We start from the raw sequence: 27840 nt of genomic DNA on the forward strand, positions 1-27840 counted from the left end.
TACTGTTAAACTGAGTTCAGGTTAGGCAACAGGTACAGCAAGGTTTGTTCATAAAAGATAAGAAATAACACCTCAGATTTGATTGGAGAGGTGAGTCCTTGAAATGTCCAAATCTCACACATACCAGGAGTTCTGGAGACCTGGTGTTTGAATCTTGCATAAAAGCAGCACATGATAGAAGAAACAGTGATAGTGGAAATAAATCTTTTGAAGCTTCTGACCTTAAAAACCCAAAAGTTTGCAAGATAAACCTATTTCACAACATTTTGGGGATTAGAAAAAAAGGAAAACAGTTCAGAAAAAGCTACTGCTGTGGACTTAATCTTCTGTCCTCATTAAATTTAGCTCAAAGGCTGCCTCTTTGAGTAGTCTTCACTAACTTCAACATTTTGCCACATACAAGACCAGTCATAAGAATATAAAAACCTTAAATTAAGAATGTGGTTTTTTTGCCACGTCCAAATCATTAAGGTGGTTCTCCATTTTCTTCTGCTTCAATGCCAGTAGAACCTTGTCACTATTCCTGTCACATTTGCTACAGCAAAGAATTTGGCTTTAGATGCCAAATCTACTCCCCAGAGCTGTTCCAGGAATACAAATAATATTCCAGAAAGCTTCCTCATTCAGCTTTTGCTATTGGTATCATTTCTGGAAAGCAGATGTGCTGTAGACCTAGATACTCTCTATTTCACCAGTTATGTGCAAGTGATGGATTTGGGGTTTTTTTCTGTTAGGAGAGACAATGCGATGAAACTCCTCACAATTCTATCCCATCTGTTTAATACCTTACACGGCGTTCTATCCAGCCTGTCCTTCGAGTTGCGTCTGAGAAATGAAAGCTCAAAGCTGGAGAAAAGGCATGAAGAGCATTCCCATTACCTCTGCATCTCTTCAAAGGAGGAAGTTACAGTCCTAACCCCAAGTTACTGGGAAAGTGGAAAAACCCTGGCACCAAGTCCCCATCTCCCTAACACAACATGTAACAGAACTAGGATGTAACATCTGACAAGAAACAACAGGTATGCTCCTGTGTAGTCCTCATTCATCCCAAAGAAAGTTCCTGCCTCAGCTGACACTAGGGCAGTGAACCCCTGGGGCTTTAAGAAGCATTGTCTGGCACATTTTCCATATGCTGTCCTACATGGTTTTCTCAAAAGAGCTGGTGGAGATGCAGCAGGGAAAGGGAGGTTTAATGTAAATTTCTTCACTTGATGCAAATATCAACCCCCTTGAGTAATAATTCGACATTCCTCAGCAAAGACACACTCTGCTTTTGAAATATTTACCTTTCCTTTATTTTTTATAACCTTAAGAAAATTTGGGAGGAATGTGAACTGTTTTGCTTTTTGTCTTCCTATGACGGCAGAGATTTATTTATAGCTAGGAACTGGAGGACAGTTCTCACGTGGCTGCTGAAAATTAAAACAGCATGTAGGGTTTTGTTTTGTTTTGCTTTTATGCCTTTGCCTCTACAATCTCTCCCTGCGTTCCCTAAACCCTTGTTATTGTAACCAGAGCCACATTTTGCATTGCTACAATTGCAGGGTTATGTAAATTCCAAAGGCTTTAAAGGAAAGGGCCTGCAGATCCTGCTCTGGGCCGTAGGGAAGTTGACACAAACAGTTATGCCCAACATCTAGGGAGAGGCAAAGGCATTCATAAATTGTCAACAGACAGGAAACCTAACTCTCAACCTCAGCATCAACCTGAAGTTTTCTAAACCTTTTGCAACTTACTGATTTCATTTAAATTGATTGTCCTCTCATTTTCACTGCTGTGCTTTGGTATGGCCATGAACATTTCCTTCAGCCACTTCTGGAAATCTTCATATGGCCTTTCTCACTTTCCACCAGTGTGTACTGGTTTACTCAGGAGAGCCAACAACAGAAAGCTCTACAGAAACAAACTTTTTCATACTCAAGGAACCATACTTTTACAGTGATCATGAAACAGTACATGTTAAAAAGCATTACTTTACTCATGAAGATTTTTATATCAAAAAGAAAATTACACCAAAACAACATACTCACGAAAGACAGCAAAAGAACAAAGAGCATGCATGTGATCCCCCGCAAGAAGTCTTTCCAGCAAGTAGGGGTGGGAAAAAGTGTGATACTTGTTCCGCATCTGTGTGCTTCTGAGTAACCAAGTTGTAATGCTGACACTAGCTGTGCACTTCTATGTGGGCATGGGCAAGCCAATTCATGTTTGTGACTCTGTACTCTCTAAAAGAGGGATAATAATGCCTGACTCAGAGTCAATGTTAGAAGGCTCTGCATAAACTCATCTTAGTCCACAGTGTTTAGACAACTCAGCTAAATGAGAAAAATGTTTAGCCCGCTTCTCCAGCCCTGTTTCTATTTCAGCTCTAAATCACCATTAGTCAAATCATGCTCAGACCTCAGACAAAAACCTAGATTACATTATTCCTGAACTATGTGGAGGTTTTGCACAGCATGGTGCACCATGATCACTGGAGTGTGCTAATGAGAGCTCAGGGAAATTACTGTTTTTGTGAAAAGGTGCAGCCAGAATTCCCTAGTCAATTCAGCTGACACTCTAAGGAAGGATGAGGCTGTGACACCTCTCCAACGTGCTGCTTTCTATAACTGCTGAGTTCTCCAGGCAACCTTAAACTTACCGCAGTGAATAAGAAAAACCAGGGCTTGCTGCATTGTTCACCCACCTCTTAGGCACAAAGCCAGTCATAGGAAGTCCTCAGGAAAGAAAACCAAGAAGCACTGCCATGCAGTCACTCTACAACCAGGTAGGTCAGTGCCAAGCCAATGTAGGAAGGGACATTCCAACCAGTTCCCAAGCCATGATATTTTAAAAACCATCACTACAATGGAAGAGATGACTTCAGTAGCAGACAATAGCTCCTACTCAACTGGTAATTACTGTTGCTGCATAGATGGCGATAGCTGCGATTATTATGAAAGCCTAGCTGTTTAAATCTTATTAAGAAAGACAAGAACCATTTATGGAGGTGCAGCTACATGGGATCCCTGCACAGCTCAGAAGTTTCTACTAGTTTTTCATGTGAGTTTATTTACCTGGAGCCAGGAACTGCTCTGTGGAGCTCTGATCCTGACTGTCACTGTGACCAGTAACTGAATGCCTTTGCACCCACAACTCCTTTTGAAGTGAACTGGTGATGTGAATGCTCAACAATTCTGAAAAAACAAGCCCTACAGGTCAAAGCCAATGTCTGCTAGAGCTGAGGTGGTTTTGGGTCACATAAACCGTGTAAATTTTGAACACAAAAACTGAAGCATCCACAGCTAACAAATATTTTTGTAAATGTGGTCCTGTAATTGGCCCAATGTAACACAACACTCAGACACACAGGGGTGGAGTCCAAGGGACCATCTATATTAACATTTTTTGGAAGAGGACATTTTACTAAGGGTCTATGGGGAGTCAGAAAAAAGCAGCCAGAATACAAAGAGAAACCAGAAATCAAAGACAGCTATATTAGACTGTGTCCCATTCTTAGAGCACCTAATGATAAGTATCTGAAAACTATACATTTTACTGAACGAGGTAAAGTGCTGACCAAAATTGTTACTTTATTCTGTAAGTTATATTACCTAATAGTCTAAACTCTTGAATCCTTTCCTCAAAGATGACTAGTTTACCACTCAAAAGCACTGTGGAACACAGGCAAGAAACTCTGATATCCTATAATATTTAATTCCTCAGATTTTGGTCTTGAACCCAAATCAAAATTGATATATGCCTCTAAATGATCAGCACTGCTTCATATAGGCTTTGTTATCTTAGCCAAGTATTAAGCAAGGTGGAGGTTGCTTAGCTTTTGGAACATCTGAAGTCTGCAGCCTGTAATTACTGGCCAACCAGCAGCATAGCTCTCATCTACAACTCATTTGTTTCCCTGAGTTATCGAAACCCTTCCTTACCTTCCATGCTTGCGTATCCAATAGATACTACTTGGCTCAGCACAATTAGCAAAGCAGGCAGGACAAGGGGCCACTTAGTCACCTCTGACACATTCTACAGAAGAGGATCTCCAAAAGCTGACACAGTTCAAGCAAGGCAAAAAAATAATAAAATACTAACAAACATAGACACACAGACTTTTCAATACATCAGACAGGCACGATGAGATATAACAAAATCATCCTACTGATACCAAATGACAATAAGAAAATGAAAGGTCTGTGTTGGCCTAGTGGTTCAGTGTAGTGAGATCTAGTTAGGCCCATATTAGAGTCTCAGGACTATCATGTTCCTCTGATGGGTAAAGAAAGGAAGGTGAAAAGAAAGAACTGTAACCATTTGGATAGAAGGTACATCCTGAGACACTGGAACAGGTTGCCCAGAGAGGTGATGGAGGCCCCATCCCTGGAGACATTCAAGGTCAGGCTGGATGAGGCTCTGAGCAACCTCATCTAGTTGAAGATGTCCCTGCTTACTGCAGGGGGGTTGGACTAGATGACCTTTAAAGGCCCCTTCCAACCCAACACATTCTATGATTCTACATAGTGAAAAAAAAACAACAAACCAAAACCAAAATCCAAACCAAAACAGACAAGAAAACACCCATAAACAGAAACAAATAGAAACACATAGAAACAAACAGAATAGAATAGAATAGAATAGAATAGAATAGAATAGAATAGAATAGAATAGAACAGAACATTTGGAAAGGACCTACAACGATCACCTAGTCCAACTGCCTCAATTGTTAATGCTCCCTAATGATGCAACTCAGGTGTGCTGCAAAAGGCAGACTTGAGTTGTCCTCTCTCCCTGCTGCAATCAACCACACCCAAAAATATCTGGAGGGAAAATGACATCTGACACAGTCATGGTAAAAATGACCCAAACTAAGAAGTGACAACTCAGGGTGTGGGAAAGTCTGAAAACAAATCACTGGGTGTGTCAGATATACAGACGCTAATATAATGCAGTGATTACTATGTCTCTGCTCAGTGAATATGTAAAAGTGAGCTTGGTGTTTTAAGAACTATGCACAATGACCACTGAACAATCTCAAGTCTGGGTGCATTTGCCTAGGAGCAACACAACATTTGCCATGATCCCACAGCTTCATGGGACACTCAGAACATAACTGAAGTCCAGAGATACTAAATAAATCCAGCATGATATCTTATTCTACATGGAGACTTTTTAGGCTGCTTCTAAGTATCACAGAACTGGTACAATTCCTTTTGTGACACCCATGAGTGAATTTCTCAGGGAGCTTCACTGTGGCTACAGGGCACATTATTCCCCACCCTATTAGCATCACAAGATGCAGTGTGTATGACCCACAACAAATGGCAAAATCTGACCCTAGAAACAAGCCTCCAAAATGCTGCTGAGAACTTCAGCTTTAAAAGTCCAAACGCAACAAACATAGGAACGTAGAGAGCTCGTGGACTCAGGGTCACAGGCTCTAGGAAACCTAGAAAATAAAGCTTACACATCAATGCAGCCTGAGCTGTTCCATTACAAGCAAACAAACAAACAGGTAGGTACATTGGTAAGTAGATAAGTAGGTAGGTAGATAGACAGCACACTGGAAAGCACATACCCCAAGTCATGCAAACAGTTAATGACAGATAATGGCAGTGGCCAGACGGCAGAAGCAAGCCAGAGATTAATAATGGGAGGATTTCTAAAGGAAGTCAAAGAGTATTTCCCGTTCCTCTGAAGGTGTTGCCCCCCAGTCTGGCACCAAACTGCCCAGCTCCCTCTAGCTTCTTTGTGAATTAAGTCTATTCCTAAAAGAGCTAAACAATCCCAAGAGACCATGACTAATGAGTGCTCAAAGGAAAAACGAAGGTTGCCTATCTCTCCCCATCACTGTGTAACCACTTAGTATTGAGTAGCCAGAATTGAACACAGTGTTCCTAGTGTTGTTTCATCATAGCTCAGAGACATATTTCCTCAGCAGGCTATTTGGATCAAAGACTTAAGGCAACATCTCTGAAAGAAAAGACAAGGCAAAACACAGAGGGGACTTTTTTGCCATCTGCTTCCATTTCAATTTGCTGCACTCCCACATGTCACCAGAGCCTGTAGGGTGGTCAATTGGATTCTGTGTCATGTGCATTCATGGGAGTATAGGACTGCAAGGTCATCACGTCCTGTTTCCTACAATTGCAGACAACTGCCTAACAGACACATAGTCCAGCAGACCTCACAGCACATTTATTCCAATACTGTCACACATTAACATAAGACTTTTCAAGTGACCAGTGGGAAGCAGAATTAGACATGTTTTTGAGTCCGAAGCGAGGCTGCCATTTTCATTCTTAGTTTAAAGCAGCTGAAAATGACAAATCAGGTATTTCATTGTACAGAGGTATAATATCATCTCCCTGACCTCTGATGTCTGATTCTAGAGATCATAATGCGGTCCACTCTTGCTTGAATATTCATGCTCTGTGAATAAAAATACACACAGCTACAGATAACGTTAAAATTTTTTTCATAGCAAAGTGAGAAAAAACAAAATATTGATATGTATATAATCTGAACTGTATGTTGATATATCTTGCAAAAATCGAGGCCAGTAATTGAAAAACTGAATCTCCAGAATGATGAAGCAGCATTCTTAAGCTGCTTTTTATTAAAAGTACAGTGATACTATACTATATAAATGTTAATATATTATGTTAGGTCAACTCTAGCTTGTATTTACAGTATTTTCTTAGAAAAGGCTCCCATTTCACAGTAGCTTAGCTACACTAACAGATGTGTAAATCAGAAAGAGTATGGGCCTCTGGAGATGTTCCCATAGATGTGAACACACTAAACATCACCACTGTAAGCAAGCAGGGGATGAGGCAGTGAGGAGTTGCTTGCTAAATTTTGCCTCTGTTTAAACATAAAAAGTGTCATGAAGGGCACAGTAGGACATTTATAGCTTAACACATGTCCCCCAGCAGGTACACGAAGCTATTCTAGATAAGCCCAGACACAGCTGGAAAACAATTCATGGGTCCCCCAAGGAAAATTTCACCAAGTCAGAAAATGCATCTGTTTTTCTCCCTATAACTTAGTAATGGTGAGTGCCAAAGACTTCGTAGCATTCCCAAAGACTGCCTGAATCCTGCTGACGATGAAAGGCTAAGGTCAAGCTTTGTACTTCTGTCATTGGCAACACATTTCAGGGCCTCTACAACAGAGCCAGAGAGATTCACTCATTGGGATGCCTGACCCACAGGGCAGTAAAAGTATGAAACAAGCAATGAGGGCAAGTTCATATCTCAGTAGGGCACAGTTGGAAGACAGTTCATATTGGCAGGACCCTAGCATGGTTATTACTCTATCCCTGCATAACAGTGCAGGAAGATGCTGACAGATCAGAGCACAGGCGAGAATAAAACCAACTGTCTCTCTGTGCATTCAGCTGTTAGAAACATAGTTTAATTGGTTCCCGCTGTATACACGGCTGCAAAAGTAGCAAAAGACTAAAGTCCCCTCGTGTTTGGTCAAGATCTTGCTTTCTTTCATCTGTTGTGCAGATGCTGATGGGGTCACCTGCCTGGAGGGGGTCAGGATTCTGCCAAATGAATTTAAGCAGGGTACTCACAGTCCAGGCATCCCAGTTTAATGGTCAGTGACTCAGTGAGAAAACCAACACTGTCTGTACTAGTGGATTGCCCCATTCCTGACAATGTTTGTAAGGAAGAAAGATATCCTGGCAAACCCTCTCAACAGAAGTATGCTGTTAAATCTAACAAATAAACCCATTCCATCTAGTTAGGGCAGATCTCTTACAATCAGTATCAGCAATACCTAAGTTTCATATTCTTAGTGTAGGCAGAAACCTAAACAAAGGGTAGAAAGTAGGAAGAAAAACTTTGGATTATAACTTGAGGCTCTGGCTAAGCCAGAACACAGATATGGGGGAGAGAGAAAGAAAGGGGAAGAGTACCCACTCTGCAGTTGGGTGATATACTTGCATTCTGGGAGAAGCATGATTTTGGTGAATACATGGCTTGTCTACCAGGCAGGAGTCTAAACGCGACATAATGATAAAGATGCTCTTCTAATATTTTAGTTTAATTGCTATAGCTTTATTAAACTACCATTTCAGAGGACATAGAGATAGTTTAAAAAATGGGTCTCTAAACTACCTGCAGTAAGAGTATTTAAATGATAGTACAGACTCCCATCAGGTTGCAGGCCTCTGAGAAAGCTGTGCCTCAGTTTCCCAAAATGCTAAATCCATTAATGTTTGTAAAGTGCTTGGAAATTTTCCAAAGGAAAGTCCTGAATGTAAAGAATAAATAGTTAACTTTATCTAACTACATATATGTAACTTATCCTCACATAATTGTATAGTGTGTGATTGCAGACAAGAAAATATTCTCATCATTTAACTCCTACTGGTTAAATAGGAACAGTCCACTGAGATTGCCTCAGCTCCATCAGAAACAATCTGGCTAATGAACATACAATACCCACAGCATTCAGGGTTTGATCTTAAACCAGTGTAAAGTACAGAACATACTGTATTGCACGCTGATGATTTATTGACTACATGTTTTCAGAAGGACTGGACTGTTGTAACATTCTTGGGGGAAAAAATAATTTCATGTTAGGGGGAAGTCATGTTACACCTCTACAGGAGTCCAGAAAACTTCCACACACAGATCAGCAGAGGCAAGGATGCTTATACAGCTCCACAGTAGTTTCATTCCTTCTTGAAAAGGTTTCTTCCTTCAACCTGACAAGGAAAGAAGCAGAATTGGCAGGCTGATGCAGAGAAACATGGAATTCCCATGTATTTCTGTCACAGCCTTCTGGAGATTTGAAAGAAAACAGATGACAGTGCAAGACCAAGAGCGTGCAAAGAGATTAATTATTTTTCAAGACCAGCCTGAAACACCTAAAAATAGCCTATTTTTTTTTTTAAAAGCACTGAGCTTTCCTGGAAAATGGAAGCACTCAAAATATTTGTTATTTATGAAAACATCAGCAACAATCATACTATTAATGAGTAAGCCTATTTCAAACATTCAGATTTAGATAAATATTTAAATGCAAAAGAAAATGCAAAACATTTCTCGACATAACTGGAGTGGGGTTAGCAAATTAACTCCTTTCTGCAAAAACTTGTCGGTGTGTAATCCACTTTTGAACTGGGGAACAAGAGAGATGCTGTTCGCTTTTTTCATTGACAAGAAGACACAGACAGTGCTAAAAATGAAGGTATAGTTTCTTTAAGCGCACTTTTGATACTTAAAGGACTCTAAAATGTGAATAAATTTCTGTAGGTTTGTGATATATCTGGTCGGGTTCCTCTTACAGATATGACTTTCTCCCTTGCAGAACAGCTGAAAAATCAGAGGATCTTCACAGTGTTTTCTCTTTTGAAGACCAAAAGAATATAAAAATGAATACATAGAGTGAAATCAGAAGTCCATCTAAACCAGCACCCTATCACCAAGTAATGGTCAGTTGCAAATGGTTAGGAAAAGCACATAAAAATGCCATATATAGTCTAATCCTACCCCTGCTCAATCCTTTTAGTTGTTTAGGACTTGGAGATGGAAGTACAGACAGATTATCATGTTTAATAGCTACCAGTGGACCCATCCTCCAAGATTTTTCATCTCTTCCCACAGCTTTGTCTTGGGAGAAAGGAATCTTGCTACATGATATTAAACTCTTGAAATGTATCCTTCCATGACTTCTTCACAATGAAATCCAACCTGGATTGTGCTCCTTGGCAGGAATGTTCCTTCTCCCTTTTGCATGTGTGTGAGTATTTAATTTATTAAAATGTCCTGGGAATACATTTTCAGATCAGATTTTAAACAGTTAAATTGAACCTGACCACTTTCTTCAAGGATGAACAGGGCACTGCGTAAATTTCCATCTCTTAAGACTTCATGGCTCATTAATTCAATTGTTTACTAAAAACATTGCCCTGCCAAACAGCAAAAAAAAATGCAAAGCCCCCAAAATCAGGCTTGTTCACTGCCTTGAATAATAAAAGCCATAACAGTAAAAATGAGTCCTTGTTTATCCCTGGTTAAAAAAGTAATATACCAAAGAGACAGAAGAGAGTTGTTGGATCTCACAAATCAGCTTTGTCCCCAGCACAAAGAAGAGCTGGGCTGGCACATGCATTGCCTGAATTTAAGTCATCTTGGGACACTGTGAAGAGAAAAATACTCTTCAACAAAAACAAATGTGAACTTCAAAGCTCATGAGCAGAAATATCAATTTCAGTGATTATTACTTTGAAGCCAGCAAAACTGGGAAGTGAGCAAGCACTTGTTAGTCAGGGAAGGAGCCTATTCCTCTCTTGCTGCCAAAGTTTTTCTCAGTTTCTCAAGGCTACCTCTATTTCCATTTTCACGCAGTCTAAACACATCCTTCTGATCTCCAGCTCCCACTCCTTGAATTCCAGCAAGGCTTCTGATTTCCTCCCTTTCTTATCTACTTCTTTTTTTCCACCTTAAGTCTCTCTAATTCCTAACTCCAGAGAAGCCTTATCACTGGTATAAGCCTGCCATACTCTCAGAATAACTTTTCTACTAAATCCAAAACCCAAAAGCTTCTCCTGGTCAGATTTGTTACTCCATGTTGTCCCAAGTCCAGAAAACTCCTACTCCTAGAACACATTATCTGACACCATAGAGATCAACAGAGAAGCCAAAATCTCAAGTGTTGAAATACCATGTGGAAAACAAACTGAAAATATAAATCTAACACGGAACGTGAACTTTGGGCAACATACAAACCGGATACAAAGCCTAAGGGAGGGAAAAGCCTATTTGACCATCACCAGGCACAGATTTAACAGACAGCACTAAGAAAGCTTGAAGCTGCACTACCAACAGTGCTGCTCAGCATGTGACGTGTTCATGGGCATGTGGCTACGTGGTTCTCAGCAAATCAAAGCGGTGCACGTCCTAGGCATGTCAAGAAAAACAGAATATGAGTAAAGGACTGACATACCAAAGCTCATGGGAGATTCCAGCAACATGGGATACATTCCTTTGCGACTTCTACTGCTGTAAAACAGCAATAGCTTCGCTGACCTTCAGAGAGTTACACTGCTGTAAAAAGTATGTGAGAAGAACTAAATCCACTGTGTAGATTTGCCCAAGTCAGTTGGCTAGCATTTCAAAAGCAGCTTATAATTTTGGCTGTCTCAATTTTCGAGTTTCTTGGTGCCTTAACAAGACACTAAAAATAAAGAGCCAAAATTACAGGTTACTTTGCACAACTTGGGCCTCAGTTTCTCTGGACCAAATTCTGATGCTACTTGAACTTACTTGTAATTGAAGCCTGGAATAAGTTTCTTGAACAATACAGAGCTACAAAAAACTTTCACCAGTACAGACGAGAGCAGGCTTGCACTGTGTGAGCTTAGGTCACTCATTACTGAAGACACTGGGCCAAATCCTCAGCTGGAATACATTTGTCATACTACACTGCAGCCCCCATACCAATTTGCACTGGCTGAGAATCCAATCCAATAAATCCCACTTAATTAATTTACATAGTGTTACGAAATTTAATAATTTAATACACAGAGCTTGGAAGATAACAAGTCCTCAGCCTGACAACAACTCAGAGTACAGCCAAACAGAAGTAACTCCACTGTTAAATGGAATTGCAGAACGATGAGAAATTAATCAGACCTACTGCATGTTAGTATATACACTGAGTCCTACTACTACCACTTTTCTGCAAATGCCTCAATTCAAAGGAGTGTGATATTAGGAAACACAATCGTAAAACAGAAAAGCCATAAGAGACAACACTGTCAATCATCAACACAACAAAAAGCACAGGAAAATAAATGTAAAGTCTTTCATACAATGAAAATCAGAGCAGTCAGTTTTCTTTTAATTTAGGAACATACTGTGCTTGCCTGGGGGCTGGAGGGGCAGGGAAGGGAGAGAGGGTCAGATCTCCGTAGGATTGACCCAGGTTTGAAAATTCACAGCGATTAAAGTGCTAAGAGCCAAACCTCCCACACATCCTTCCCCTAAGTGTCAGGAAATGGTGTCCCCTGATTGCTCAATCGCTAGGTCAGATGGCTGGCCTGGAGGGACTAGATGGGTTTCTGGGATTCCATTGGAACTTGGGGGAATTTTATGTCAACGAAGGCACATGGAGCAAAACCAAACTATCTGTGAGATGCCTTCAAGATGCTGTTCAACTCTTGCTGTGCCTCCCTACCAATAAAATACAGTCAGTGCACGCCACGTCTGGACTTGGTAAGAAAAATTTTTGCAACTGATTTCAAGACGAACAGAATGATCTCCATTACACATGAGGAGCACAACTAAAATAAACAGCTGTGATAGCAGCAAACAAGTGAAACAGTGTGGTAAGGCCACTTGGATATCCAGAGAATTTGTTTACTCAGCTCTGTGAAACCATGAGACTGCACTTCATAACACATTAATATAGACTTTTAAAACCTCAGGGTTGCACTGTGACTGTCATAAGCTCCAACAGGGAATCGTTTCTGTTTCACAAAGCTGAAAAGATGTTTGCCCTGTCCATAGTGTGTTTGTTTCTCTTGCTTCCAGGGTCAGTGTCCACCAGTATAAGAACTAGCAATTTCCTGGATGGTATAACCTCATCCAAACTCAAGGATGCTGAGTGATGACCCATGCATTTTCATGAGACACTATATTTATCTCCTGCCAGATCAGTACCTCCTTCCCCATTCCTCCTCCTACCCTTCCACTCAGTGTGCAACTTTCCCCCTGAACCACAACTAACAGCCCACAAGGAACTTCCAGACTTGCAAACCCCTGCAGGTAGCGTCACTCACTAGTGGGATGCTGAGGTGGAGAACAGAGAGAGGAATTGTGACACAGAAAGGAAGTAATCATTTTAAAACACCCCAAATCTGGAATTATCTCCTTCTTAGTTCCTCTTGTCACACTCCAGCTTTCATCAGTTCTGTATATGTTAGTTCTGGATTGCCCAATGCACTTCAGACAGACTAACTGCTGAACTAGGTAAAAGTGTCTGTGGCTCCCAGACACTTGTCTTGACTGTGACAGCTCTCAAGCTTTTATTGGGGGTTCTAACAAGTTACTACATTTCTTAAGGATTTTTTTTCGTTCATATTGCCAGCCAATGTGATTAGGCTGTTGCTAAGAAAATAAAGCAGCTACTTGGAAATAGAGCTGCTAGGCTACTGGAAACAAAATCTAAAAAGAAATAAGTGGGGGAGAGGAAAAGAATTCTGGTATGTCATGGCAAAGAAGCACAGATCCCAAACTGATTCCTTACAAGTCTGGAGACTTCACTTCCAAAGTTCATCCCTGCAGGATCCAGCTCTGAGAACACATGCTCCCTTACATGTTCAGTCAGTACGGTTGCTTTTCCTCCAGCTCAGCCTAGCTTGCTTTACATGGCATGGCATGGCATCCCTTAGTGGGGATTAGACCTTGAACATCTGCACAGTAAAGGCCACCCCCATTACATTAGCCAGCGCAGCGGTTACCTCAACCTGCAGTTGCTTTCAGCACAGCTAACTACACTTGCTCAATTTCATTTTGCAGGGGAGATCCCTGCAGAACTTCCTCCTCCCAATCCTCACCTTTCCTCCTTTACTTCCTTCTCCCTTACCGAGCATGCCACACTCAAAAGGAAAAGTATTTGCAGACTTATTCTATTACCAAAACAACTCAGCCCAGGGACTGCTGACTCGCAACAGCCTTTCCTGTGACGGCTTGTTGGCTGAAGCCGATTGCTAACAGTGCGGTGCATTATACTGTGCAATTCACGTAGCTCCTGCTCCTCAGCCCAGCTTTGTGCTTATGTTCAAGGGCGTCATCTCTCCTTCCAGCACCTGCACAAACCAAGCACCCTCTCACTGGCAAAGGGCTTTCTAAAGTTGCAAGTGCTGGCTAAGTATGTCAGCTTCACACAGGAGGCTTCAAACTCTTCCACACATCTAGGGAAATGAGCTGTTTCTGTCATGGGTCTCATTGGAGAAGATGCCAATGAGGAGGACAGCTGCCTCCACAGCTGTTCCCAGAGCTGCTCCAATCTCTAGTCAGGGAATGAAGAAGGGACATCCAGGTGTGGGGGTGCGGGAGGTAACGTTAGTTACATGAATGCGGCACTGAATTTTAATTGTAAATAAATACAGCTGAGTGCCCCACTGAAAACACTGCCTTCTTATGGAGTAGGCTTGGGAATCTCTGAAATGCTGAGGTTAAAAAAAAAAAGTTATTAAGAATCAGTAGTGTTTCTTGGGACTTGCAGCATGCGTCCACAGGAGTACCTCTGCAGGTTTTTCACAGGGAGATTCTCCTTGTAGCAGTTGCCTCCCTCATGTATCACCCCTTTACAGCTTGGTTTTGGATGTGAGAGATGCCTCTTTCCTCTGCAGAAGCGGTGGGTTCTTTGGAGAGCCCTTAGTATCAAGCTAGTACGGGCTCAAGGTGCTAAATTTGTGAGATTTAGTGAGAGACACCTCATACTCGTGTTAGCATCTGTTACTGTCCGTAGCCTGGCAAATAGAGTGGGACAGGACTTCACTGTCAGGGAGCCAGGAAACTGCCTGTCCTCTCCATAAAGGAAGACAAACTGCTTGATGCAAAATATGTCAAGGGATTAAAGAGTTAAAAAAGAAATCCTGCATTGTGAAATTGCCTAAGGAAGTTGGGTTTTGCCTAGAGCTTATTTGGGATTTTGTTGTCCTGCTACCATGAAGGAGCTGGATTTCAGTTAATTTTGTAGTCTTCCAAAATATGTCCTTCCCTCCCTCTCTCTCCTTCTCCGACCTCCCTCAGCCCCGTCACCCCTATCCACATACAGAAGAGTGCAAAAGCCTGTGCTGTCAGCCCTCTGCATACCTTTGGGAGAAGCAATCAAGACAAAACTGATTCCTGTGTGCTGCCAAGCTGGCTTCAGAATGTTTCAGAGGAGGAAAAAAAAAAAGAAAAGAAAGGCAAGCCGTACTTGCAGGGATTTGTTCTTGAAAACAAGCAAAAACATGAGAAGAGTTGCTGCAGCAGCTGCACTTACACTGTAGTGCCCGTGTCTCTGCGCAGTTCCTCCCTGTTCCGCAGTCCTGTAATCCACATAGAGAAATGCCTGTGCTGCTCCTCTTGCTGGCTGTGCTGCTGTAGTCAGACTGGAACTGCTGCTGTTTTCACTTTCAGACCAGCCTCTCTCTCCAAATCCTCTGACGTCAGACAGCCTGTAACAGATATTTATGGAATGAACAATCTAAAAGTTTCTCTAGGTAGAGCCCAGATTGCAGTTTTTTGGGATTTGTAATTTTTACACTTTTGGATAGAAAACCCCTCCAAGGGGGATCGGGCAGGAAATAGCAGGGAACTACAGATGTGGTTGTGTACGTCCCTAGCAAAAGACAATTCCTGTACTTTGCTGCCCATGGTATATTATATCCACACCCAGGATGTAACTATCTGTCATGCAAGTCCCCATTTGGAAAGCAGTATTTTCCAGTCTCAGCTGTGCCTAAACAGTTTTCACATCAAGCCTGGCAAAGAGGCCACCCCACACACACACTCCTAGCCTACAGCCCTCTGCTGGGCCCAGGCTTCAGCTGTATTTAACTAAGACAGGAGTGAAACAGACCTTCCAAGCATCTTGTCCGCATCCTTTTTCAGTTTTGCTCAAACCCCTTCCAGCTGGAATGTTTTCCCAGGCACGTGGGCCAGCTTCCCTCCTAACTTCAAAATACTTTCTAGAAGTGTCTCATCTCAGATGAATACCAGCTCAGAAAATTCATTTGATCATTGATCTCTATTATGCTCTCTTTGCATGTCTATTTCTGTTATTTCTTTGGTACTGTAGAGTATGACACGTTTTACCTGCTGAGAAAGTCACTTACAGCGTTATGTAGAAGAGAAGAGATGCTAAAGCAAAAACTGCAGCAGAAGCATTAGTGTTAACGTTAAGCAGGATTTGAAGAGTGAAATGTACTCATGGTATAACCCTGCTGAGGCAAGTGACGATAAATTTGGGCTGATAAGACCTCTGTTTTGCATTTAGGAGCTGAGCTTGGCTATAAGCCTGTAAGTATCAGTAGTCCTTTCCAAGAGATGAGGAAACTGAGGCCTGAAGTTTAAGTGATATACGTTGAAAGTCCTTGAGTGAGCCTTGCCTGATTACAGACAGACCTTTTTAAGAAGTTCAAAACTTATTCAACACTTTCTGGAGGAGTCTACAAATGTGCTGCTATTATAAGCAACTGTTATTTTTTTTTATACCCCATCATTTCCATTTGTAAACAGTTATAAGAAGTATGTGTCTTGGTACCACTTTTGGAGAGGTGAGTGCTATTTCAAAAATGTAAAGCCAAGGTTCTTTTCAGTGCAGCTTACTGGCAGAGCAAATTTACCATTTGGAGCTGTGTGGATTAGTTTTTTCATATACATATGCTTTCTCTTTTCTGCTCTACCGTCATCACATTTGAGCATAAGCCAGGGCTCTTTGAAATCAATAAAAATCATCTGATCAACTTCAAAAGGCTTAAAATCAAGTTTGCTCTGATAATTTTCTAATGGCAGCTAGCCCCATACATTGCCATATCATCACTACAACCGAAAGCCTTGAGATAAATTCCAGAAGAAGATGGTGTCTCTTTGAAAAAATTTCCACCTTTATACTTAAAATATGAATGTAAGAATCTGGCAGATGCAGGAAAAAGAAAATATTTCCAGCCCCAAAGCAGTATTCTGTCAAGAAAAGGAAGTAAAATATTTTCATATATAATGGAAAATAATAAAAAGAACCCGGTTTTGACCATGGAATCCAAGCATTGAACAAGTGGCATTGTTGTCTGCTCTGGCTATCAGATCTGCCACTTGTCTACTTGTCCTGGTTTCAGCTGGGAAAGAGGTAATTTTCTTTCTAGTGAAAGGCATGTCAATAACGAATTCTATTTTAGTTGTTGCTAAGTGATATTTACACTTTTCGAGGACTCTTTTCAGCTTCCCACAGAAGCTGAGAAGAAGCATAGACAGAACAATGGAACAGCCAATGGAATGCTCGATACCATAGAAATCATGCAGAGTATATAAACAGGGGTTGGCCAGCTGGGGGGGAATCTGCTATCACCGCTTCAGACAGTGACAATTCACCAATTTACCAGGTAGTCAGAGTGACATGTGTCTTGTATATTCTTTTACCATTATTATTATTATTATTACTACTACTACTATTAGTGCTAATTTCCTTTTCTGATATTGTTCTATTAAAACTGTCTTTCCCTCAACCCACAAGGGTTTTTTTTTCCCTTTCCTTTCTCCTCCTTTTCTCCCTCTTCTCCCTACCCTTCTTGGGGGGAAGAGGGAGAACTATGCAAGCAGCTGCATGGTCCTAGCTGCTGGCTGGGGTTAAACCACAACACTCTTTAAGATTAGCAAGGATAATTCAGGGCATGAGTCCTCACCCTTCCATGCTGCATACTACTCTTATTGAAGATCATGCCTGGAGTTATGTTGCTGCTCATTGGCAGCCTGTCCCATAGATATCCCCAGATAGCTCCAAAGGGCAGAGCGATTCGGGGCTTCTCTGTAGGATACCAGATCTGTTCCTTATAGGTAGTTCCACCTCCCAGTAGCTTTCATTGACTCAGCTCCTGTGGTTAATAAACTCTCTAAAGCACAGTAAAGGCTCCTGATGTTTGCTGAAGATGAGATGGCTATCCATGACTTCTGCTTTCTCCATTGAATTTGTAAGATTATATTACATCTTCTCCTTAGATAATAGAAAAGGAGGAATGTGGAAATCCTAATTATCACACAGAATTAAAGCACTGATGGCAGAGGGATTACAACTAGATGATCTTCAAGGTCCCTTCCAACTCTAACCATTCTATGATTCTATGATTAATAACTACAGCCTGTCTTATGATGTCACCCAAGCACAAATGGGATTTCTTTATTTCAACAGACTTTGCAGCAAGATTGAAATGCCAAGAGACTGAAATGCTCTGTTTACTCATACATGGTAAGGACAAAGACAGCGAAAGCTGCTATTGACCGCTGTCCAGTAGTGCATTTCATTTCTGTCCTGAAGGGATATACCTCTTAACATGTAGTTGTTAAGGCAGAAACATCCATGCCATCAGAAGTGCTACAAAACTCCAGTTACTGTGGGTTATGGCAATATTTCTATGAACCTGTTGCATTTCTTCTGGAAATAAAAGGAAGAATAGCTAGTTGTATCATTGTATATTCATAATCTCTGCACTGAATCACATAAGACTCCCTTCCACAAGACGCAACATGACCCCTTTTTAGAACACAACACCACAATATGAAAAGCATATACAGGAGAACCCTCTCCATTGGACTGGGAGCGTGCATGCAGGAGCTTAAGTTTCTTCATTTTAAACATAATTGATTTTAAAAAGAACTTCTCCCAAAAGATACGAGGCAGGCACTTTTGGAGGGTGAAAATCAACTTTTTGCACTGGATCAACACAAGCATAGGCACTGCTCAGCCCTAAAAAACAGAGAACACAGTGAGACCCTCTACATCACTAGCGCATGACTGGCAAAACAAGAGAGTATGTGTTCCTCAGATCCCAACCAGTCTCAATACATGTTCACATGAGCAACTATAGCAGTCCAGTTGTCACTGCCTTAGTGCTACATAACAAAATAATAAACCAAAGGAAATGAAACCATATTAAAATACTATTCTTGCTACCATAGTGGAACAGACCATGCAGCTCTCTAGTCCAGTACACTGCCTCAAGCAGTGGTTAGATACTTGATGATTCAGACAGAGCATGAAGAACACAAAACACACTACATCCAGCCAGTTTTGGGCTGGAATATTACCTAAGAACTGAAAGGTAAAGAGGGAAAAGAAAGTCTTTCTTGAACCTCACAGCTGATCAGTTTTCACCCTGAAGCATGAGGTTGTTTCAGATGCTGGGTTTTTTTCCTTGCACTGGTATTGCTACGAATGTTATTTCTGCATATATTTCAGTTTTGGGAACCTGCCAGGCCTTTTTCTAATCCACTGAAGTCAGGAAATGCAAAGTTATGGCATATGTTCAAAAGAATAGCACACTCCAAAGCATGAAGAGAGCTCTGTCTTTGTCCTCAGATGCACACAGCCTTGGCCATAGTTTTTAAATCCACCCGGTGATTTTCCTTTCATTTTGCATGACAGAATTCTATTCTCTATGTACTTTTGGCCTCCAGATTTAATTCTGCACTGCACTGACCAGAGTGAAATGACTTACGGATCCCATAGATGTCTTCATTTCCATGGCCTGAAGCAGTACAATGGCTTACAGGTGCTAGTAAACAGTTTAAGTGATGGGAAGATGGTGATGTGCTGCAGACACATATGTGCCAGCAAGAAGGATCATTCTAAGACACTGCCAGAGCTATCTTTGTCCCATGCAAGGGATTGTAACCTGCATATCAGGAAAGGGGGAAGGAAGCACTTTGTGGCGCTGTACCACAGTATACCTGAGATGTCCCATCAGCCACACAGGATCGTGCAGAGGATGGCAAGTGTCTTGAGTATCATAATCAATGCATGACACTGGACAAATGTGTATTTACAGGTAGGCAACGAAGTGACAGCATTTTAGACTCAGTTTCCTCCAGCATCAAAGTCAATAAAAAGTGAGAATCAGGGGAGAATGAGGCTCCCACAACTGAAGGAGTGCTTCCAATTAAAAGCAGTGCAGCGTTAGAGTAAGATTTACAAAGCCAGCATCTTGGCAGTACACTGCAACTGAACTCCTCAAACTAAATTTAGCAACAGCCTTAGCCTTGATGGACAGTACTCATACATGAGGGTAGAAAGAAGGCAGCACGGGCTGGGAACACGCTGCCTCCACCACTGGTAGAAGAAGAGGCAGGAAAGAATGATCTCTGTCCCACACAGGGAGTTGTGGCTCAGCTCTGACTCCTTTGCAGCAGTCAACTAGACCAAAGAGAATTGAGTAGTTCAGACTATTTGGACAGTTGTAAACTAAAATTGTTCTGCAGATATATAATATCAGAATTAAACAACATTTTTGTAATATATCACAGGCCAACTAGCTATTCTCAGAGCTAACTTAGATTCATTTTGCTTTGTACCAAAAGCTATATAGTAAATTCAGGTTAACCAGGGCCCTTTGAGAGCTTTGTGGGACAACAGTTTCTTGGCTTCTTTCACACACATACTGGATTGATGACTGTTAAAGCACAGATGCTTCAAAGAAGCCAGAGATACAAGTTGGGGGAAAACAACGTATGCACACAGTAGACAACCATGCAGACAAAAATGCCACCAATGATATACTATATCAAAATCATCATGTGTTACAAAACACCAGGGGAGCCTGGGTTGCAAGGAGAGTTAAATTATGTGCACTGTATCAAATTTAAGTGTCTTCACTGGCATATTTTTTTTCTTTTCTTTCCTAGACATTCCCACTTCTTGCAAAGGATTTATTTTTAAAAGACTCCAGGAAGCCAAGAGAGCCTAATAGACTAGCAATTATCCTGAGTCACTTCCTACAATGTTTTAAAACAACTTTTCAGAAAATCTCTTCTGTGGCTGTGGGTGCAAGTACATCAGTGGCCCACAGAGTTGAACCAGTAAAGCTGAAAGGAATAATGATCTACAGCTAACTACATTACATTTTTAATAACATTGAAAGAATACCAAGGCTGGAAAATTAAATGTTGGAAAATAACAGATATCAAACACATTATGATATGGATATGTTTATCCACCAGCCATGTAAAACAGCTGTGGCAGAACGTTGGATGGGACCCAGCTGCCTGCATTTTAGTTCAAGACATTTAGCTCAAGACAATTCTCTTTCTCCTTGCAGCTTTTGCCACAGTTGATGTAAGCCTGACGCACAGGATGAAGCAAGTATCTATAAAATGTGAGCACACAGTCAGAGCTGGTGCTGTAATTTTGGAACTTCCACACTTCTGGGTGCTTTGGTTTACCAGTGTTAATGCTCTTTACTGTTGTTCTTTCTATATTATTTGCTAATTAAATTTTAAAAAGTACTAGTTCCAAAACTTTCACACATGTAATCCTACTGAATTTATGAGATATCAGTATAATCCCTGAAGTCTCCTGAATACAGGAGTTTTACTCTACTGCTGTCATGTCACCATACTGCTCTCCTCTTGTGAAGTTGCCATTTCAAGACGTAATGCAGTTTGATCATGACATAAGCAAGTGTCTTCTCAGGCAGGAAAATATAATAAAGTTCTTGAGTTCTGCATCTGAAGCATGATACAGTATTATGGACTTAGACACAAAGACTTGGCACAATTATTCTCAGAAGATATGTGAACTGTAAAGACTACTGTGCTTGATCCCCAAGTTTTATTACCAGACCAGCCAAAAGTGACCTCAAGTATCCTTGGTTATCTCACCTGCAGAAGAACGAATTAAGACAGCCTGTCTCTAGGATAAGGGCATAAGATCTTGACTGATAATATCAAGAACTATTTCATAATCTTTTATAACATAATAAATGAAACAAGCAAACTGAACAAAATGGAACCACAACATTTAGTTATTCCGTCTCCTTTGTACTTATTAAATACCAAAACTGAAGAAATAATTCTCATGTGACACATACGTTTATTGTGAACATATGTTTCTACCACCTACCTAATAATCTATAGAAATAAGTAAAGCCACAAGATTAAACAGAAAGCCACTGAACTCCAGATTTTTTTTTTCTTTCCAGATAGAATAAAACCTGGTCTTTTAAATGAATGAAAGTTTGAAGATAGAATACTCATTTGAAGAATCCAGTTTTGTATCGGACTTGGGCAAGGGTGACATGTGACAGCAGTATAATCAGACTTCTGGTAAAGACAGGCAAGAACAACTGTTTTACAAACTTATGCTAAGAGCTTACTGATTCTCCAGGGTCTTAGTAACTGCTGATTTAGCCATGGTTCAAGATATTCAATATCCCACAGCACTAGGTTTTTCTGTCTGAAGTAAAGCAGACAGAACAATCAGACACTGAACAGCTATGACTCTTTAGAAAAGAGACAAGTACTACTTCCGTATTATTTTCACAAACACTACACAGAATTGGGACTTAAATCCCATGAATACCAAGACTGGCAAATGAGTTTTACAGCCTCTTTAAGACAGGAGATAGCTATGAAGAAGTATCTTGCAGGCAGCTACCAATTCTGACTTTGGTGAAGATGCTGAGAGGGAGAGTGTCAAAGGAATGGGCCACAGCAGATGAGTGGATCGATCTGAGTCTGGACTCTTTTGTCTCATCATTTTTAAACAGCAGCAGACACAGAGACCAGAACTGACCTTAAAAGACCAGAGGAAGCTTAAATAAATTTGAACCGTACAGGAAAAAAAAAAAGGGGGCTTAAAATTGTCCCTGGAGCACAAGAAGGAAAAGAGGTATCTCACTAGGGTAAGTGCAGGGTTATACTACGTAATGGGATGGCTCTTGTGTTTCACACAATAAAAACCCATCCAAAACTTTACTAAAACCCAATGAACTGGAAATTCTAAAAAAATAAACCAGAATAAGAATTCTCATATGTCTAAACCCACTGATCTCATGAATCCCAAAATGTGTTCCTTAGGATCCCAAAGCAGTTTGAAATAAACAAAGCTGGGATGCTCAGCACATTCAAAGAAAGATACGACATATTGTCAAATGTGCTCTAAATTAGTCTAATTTATTCTTCTTTATAGAAGAAGACATACCATTGATGAAAATTAGCACCAGTGAACCAGTTTGGATAAAACTTTGTAACCATTGTCACACGAGAAGACAACCTTTCATTTATCATTTCCTTTGATTATTTTAAGTATAGACAGAAAGGCAACAGGCTTTAACAAATAATAACTTTTTGTGTTATTTCATAAAATTTATGTCATAAAAGTTGTTACTAGAAGATTCTTGTCCTGATTAGGTACAGGAATTACCTAAAAACTAAAAGTTTTGTTCCTGCACTTTTTTTTTTACTTTTTTTTTTCAAATTAATTTGCCAGAATCCAGGAAGGTGTAACAATTTAATTAACTACATTTGGATCAACTCAGTCAAGACATGAAAGTGGCAGTGTGTGTAAAACACACACATATGTTTCAGTCTCTTTGACAGAGTTCTTCATTTCTCTGGGCCTGTTTCTTCACCTGCAAAATGGGAATTACAGAACTGAGTCCTTCACGTGGATGCTGTGAGATTAATCTCATTCCTGTTGTAAACATCTGTGAGCTCCTCAGACCGGAAAAACTGAAGAACAACAAATTTATCCAGTGCTTGTGCCTCTGATACACAAGTGTGGATGAGATGTTGAACAATAATCTTACAGGAAGATGCTCCTTGCTTCACCATTCTCTGTTCTTGGATTACCTGATTTGACAGGGTTTCAGATAATTTGTTTCACATGGGCAAAAGACAACAACAAAGCAATTATTTCTGATGATTGTGTTTGTCTTCCTGAATACCTGGGTAGCAGGAAAATTCTTTTGAGTAATACAAGGAAATGACAAATACTTTTCTGTATGCATGTCATGTCATGTTAAACTTACATAAGTTACATGGAATTAGCTTAGAGAAAATCACTGGATGGATGTAATTACATAAGTCTTCATACACTTTTTAGATTTGGTATGCTAAACGTATTGTTTCTTAGCACAGAAAAGATGCATACTCAAGGCAAGTGTCAGAAAACAAAAACAGTCAAATGGATGCACAAAATATAAGATCTTGCTTTCCAGAGACTAGACTTATTTAAACAGTTCTCAAATACACAAGTGGAGAAGGCAGTAACAGTGAATCCCACCCATCTCTCTTGATACAATTTCCAAAATTCAGAAATAAGCCCTCATTCTTGCTGTGAGGAGGAAAGGGCTGCCAGCTTGCAAACAGCTTAGCCAAGCCTGCTACAGTTCTCCGCACATTCCTCACCAACCATTACAAAGTTCTTCCTGCAGGACTTCTATACAGTGAGAATGAAATGCTGGTGCAGGTGAGAATTGAATACGGAAAATTTCTGGATCTACTGGTACAAATTCACAATGCAGATAGACAAGCTGAAACTCTGCAGCACAGATACCTCGTACTATTCTTCTCAAAAAAGATGACAGAGAACATTTAATATAGATTTCTTTCTAAAAAAAAAACACTCATTTCCATTCTCAGAAGTATTTTTATGTCAACGCAGAGAATTTTATGGATAAGAACTATGCTTTCATAGTTGAAGAAGCACTGTCTGGCTCATGACTCTATTTAACAGCAAGCATCGTACCTGATGCTACAAGATATTATTAACAACAAAAAAGCAAATGTTTCCTCATCAAACATTAATAGCTTCGAATTGGCAAATGGTATAGATAGATAGATGTATCTGTTTTGCTTAATGTTTTATTGAAGAATTAAGATGCTAAAATGGCAGGATGACAGAGACTGAGACATAAGCAGTACCACCAGTGATCTGGGCCAGGCTTGAGTAAAGGACGGATATAGATAGAGCTATGAGGGTACCACATAAGGGTTAAGAGGATTAAGGTTAGAGACTTCACTGGCTAATGTCTGGGACTCCAAAGTATAAGGTGGAGTTGGGAGAAAGAAAAAGGCAGGGCCAGAAAAAGTTCAGGTAGTGGGTAAAAAGGACCCTGGCTGAGTAGGCAGAAAAACAATTCAGCATGAAGGTTCTGGGACACATTTATGAAACAAAAAGGGACTGTCTGGGTTCCCTTATACATATAATTGGTAGGATACTCCACAGATCAAGTTCATGTGGGAGTCTTCAGCAAGCGTGGATTATAAAGCCTTCACTGTCAAGGAAAATGATTATGGAACTGGTTATACCTTACTTAGGCATAAGCGGGGCTTAGTAGTAATCAAATGGCAAACTGATACATTCTCTAGAGGACTTCTTTTGGGGTCTATTTGCTCCATCTTTTGTTAATTTTTTTATGAAAACACAAGTTGCTCAGAAGAGAAATGCTCGAAGCTTCTGAATACTCAATGGTCTATAGTTGACATATATATAGTCATGAAATATAATGTTAATTATAAGAATTATAATATTATAAAATCATAATAATAATATTATATGGTTGCAGGCAAAAGGCATTTTCTAAAGTCTTAAACATATGATAAAATAAAAATAATGCCATCTTAAATGATTTGAAAAAATACATTGAGAGCTGAAAGGTAGGCACGGACAGTGAACCTGCAGGAAGAGAATAGATTCATTGTGCGGGGACTGATGAACAGTAAATCACAACTATTGACTAACAAATTATCAACTAAGTACTGGCATGGATATGTTGCTTACTTGAAAAAGATGGATGAAAACACTTTTGCTTCCTCACCATCTCTGAAACCTGATGAAAACTGCTCTATATTACACCGAGTCACAGTAGCCCTCAGAAGCCATTCCAGAAGTGCAGGACCACTGGAGTGCTGTAATGTTTGGAAGCAGTAGAGGGGATCACAATTGAGTGGATTCCTTCATGTAGAATCAAGCCCTCTGAGGATAATTAATTTATCTGAGAGACTAGTCATAAGCATCCTCAGAAACTAGGAATGTTAAAGCAATCCAAATGCAGCAGAATAATTAGGAATTGGTGAATGAAGTATTTTGTGAAACTTTGTGCTGGCAGAAGAGCCAAAGCAGCTAACTAGGGCAAGGATATGTTTTTGGCAACAAATAGCTTGACCGGCTTCTTTTCTTCACACTGCTGTTACCAGTCTGATTTTGTTAATATCTGTAAATCTCTTTGAGATCTTCCAATGGAATTTACTATGCAAGTTTTTAAAAAATCTTATATAAGACAAAAGTTACAGTGCCAGAATATATACAATGAATCTATGGGAAATCATCATTCTTCCATGTTTCAAGAATTGTTTGACAAGTTTTTAAATTATTTCTCTGCGAACTGGTCTGGCTTAAATGTGTTTATCCTTTGCCTTTTGTTAGCTCATGTTTGCATTTACTGTCCATTAATAATAGATGAACACAACAGCCTAAGGTACTTGATTCTTTTATGAACTGCAGATAATTCCACATTTCAGTCCTACATAACATCAACAGCATAGGGAAAAATGGAATGTGGCAAGAAGCCCAGGAAAAGGCAAGTTGAGTTGGATTGGGAATTAGCTGGAAGTATAATAATCCTGCAAGCCAATATTCATTAAGTAATTTTATGTGCAGTGGAAGAAAATGATGGTACACACTTGGCACCTGGAGACTTTAAAATGCTAAGAAAAATATTGCAATAACTGTACAAATTGGTTAACAATTGTTAATACAAAGCAATTATTTCTGAGATGCCTCATACCGACGTGATTCATTTTTACACAGCGTTATTCTGAAACTCCAATAAATAATCTAAAGGATTCCTTATCAGACAGTCTAGCTGTTTTCTGAGATGTTATACAATCCTTCCTATCAATTTTTTTCTCTTGCAGCCATCATTTGGAATACATTCAAATCACATTCACGTCAGCAACGTGGGATTAAGCTTCTAGAGGTGCTTGAGCGTACATTAGGGCCTAGATAAGGCCTATGAGGGCACGCAAAAACATCACAACTGTAAAATAAGAATTTAACATGTTCAGTAACTACTAATAAAAGCAGTTAAAAACCAGTGTTCTTAAACTGCCCTTCTGGATTAAATGCATATGTTTTTATGCTATTTAAACTGAGCCAAAATAACACTACCCGCTTCCAAGGTAAAACGGTTAATTCCTTTTGTGGTTCATGATTTGCACCAAACTGTATGTTTTACTTATACAACTTTTCTGATAAACCATTCAATGGATACTGCAAATAATATGAGCTCCATTGAAAGATAAATGCTATATTGCTAGTAACAATTTAGTTTGTTAAACTAGCCATGTAACTCACCTAGAAGGAGAGTTTCTTTCTCTTTAAATCACTCAAATCATTCTCTCAAGTAGGATTATTGGAGTCTCCCATTTGACAATGATCAATCCTACTCCATATATCTGGGTTTCTGTTCATTAGTGAAAAAGGTATTATTTACCTGAAAGTAGGCAGTACACAGGGATTTGGTTTTGGTTTTTTTCCTTTTTCTTTTTCTTGTTCATTTCTTGTTCATGCGTCCCAGTGGATCAGACTTGATCTCTGTAAACACAAGAACTCTTGTTGGTATCCCTTACACATCTCACTCGATTTATACAATTGGAAAAGTGTTTCTCTTTTGTTTTTCACTAAATTATAGCTTCTTCAATGACAGTAACTGTAAAAATCTTATCTGTTATGTTAAAAGCGAGTATCTACGTGCTAGTCATTTGCAAGAAAAATTATGTTCTGAAGAAAATCTCAGAAATGAATACATGTACTGATGAAACTCGTTATTCATGGAGGCAATCTGATATATATATTGACTTATGTTTTCAAATATCTATCTAGTACTTGATGTTTATTAGCTTCGTAAAAATCTGACTGGAGTGTGTACAAACCACTGCCCTCTCCTGGGGGTGACAGAACAATGCAAACTTGAGCAAAAACTACAGAGCTCGATTTTGTCACAGTATCTCAAGTAAAAGATACACTATTAGATTAATAATAACTTAACAAGAGCAAATGCTCTGGTATATATTCGTCAAATAATCTCCAAGGTCTTTAGAAACCTTACTTTCTGAAACAAGGATTCACAGTATATAGACTGTTGTCAAATTTATAACTCACCATCTTGGTTATAAACAACATAAGAAAGATCAAAACTGTTGACAGTGTTTACAATAAGACTTTGATTCAGAGAAAAAATAATGGAGATAAAGTGCAGTACAATTATTAACTTACAAAAGACGGTTTATTCTGTTTTCAACTTTGGCCAATTTACCTCTGTGTTCTTCAGTCATACGTGAAAAACAG

At 39.9% G+C, this 27840-nt stretch overlaps 1 protein-coding gene across 4 annotated transcripts in view; it reads right to left on the reverse strand.

The window, feature by feature from the left end:
- DAAM2 (dishevelled associated activator of morphogenesis 2) overlaps positions 1-15113 on the reverse strand; it is a 217118-nt gene extending 202005 nt beyond the window's left edge. For 3 of the 4 annotated variants that reach the window (XR_010070275.1, XM_063328685.1, XM_063328681.1), the window contains exon 1: positions 15004-15106. The gene's annotated coding sequence lies outside the window, so the exon portion shown is untranslated. Of the gene's footprint in view, positions 1-15003 lie in introns of all 4 variants that reach the window. The other variant, XM_063328682.1, reaches the window with a different exon arrangement.
- Positions 15114-27840: the final 12727 nt, after the last annotated feature.

This window comes from Chroicocephalus ridibundus, chromosome 3 (assembly GCF_963924245.1).
Source record: "Chroicocephalus ridibundus chromosome 3, bChrRid1.1, whole genome shotgun sequence".
Lineage (NCBI taxonomy): Eukaryota > Metazoa > Chordata > Aves > Charadriiformes > Laridae > Chroicocephalus > Chroicocephalus ridibundus.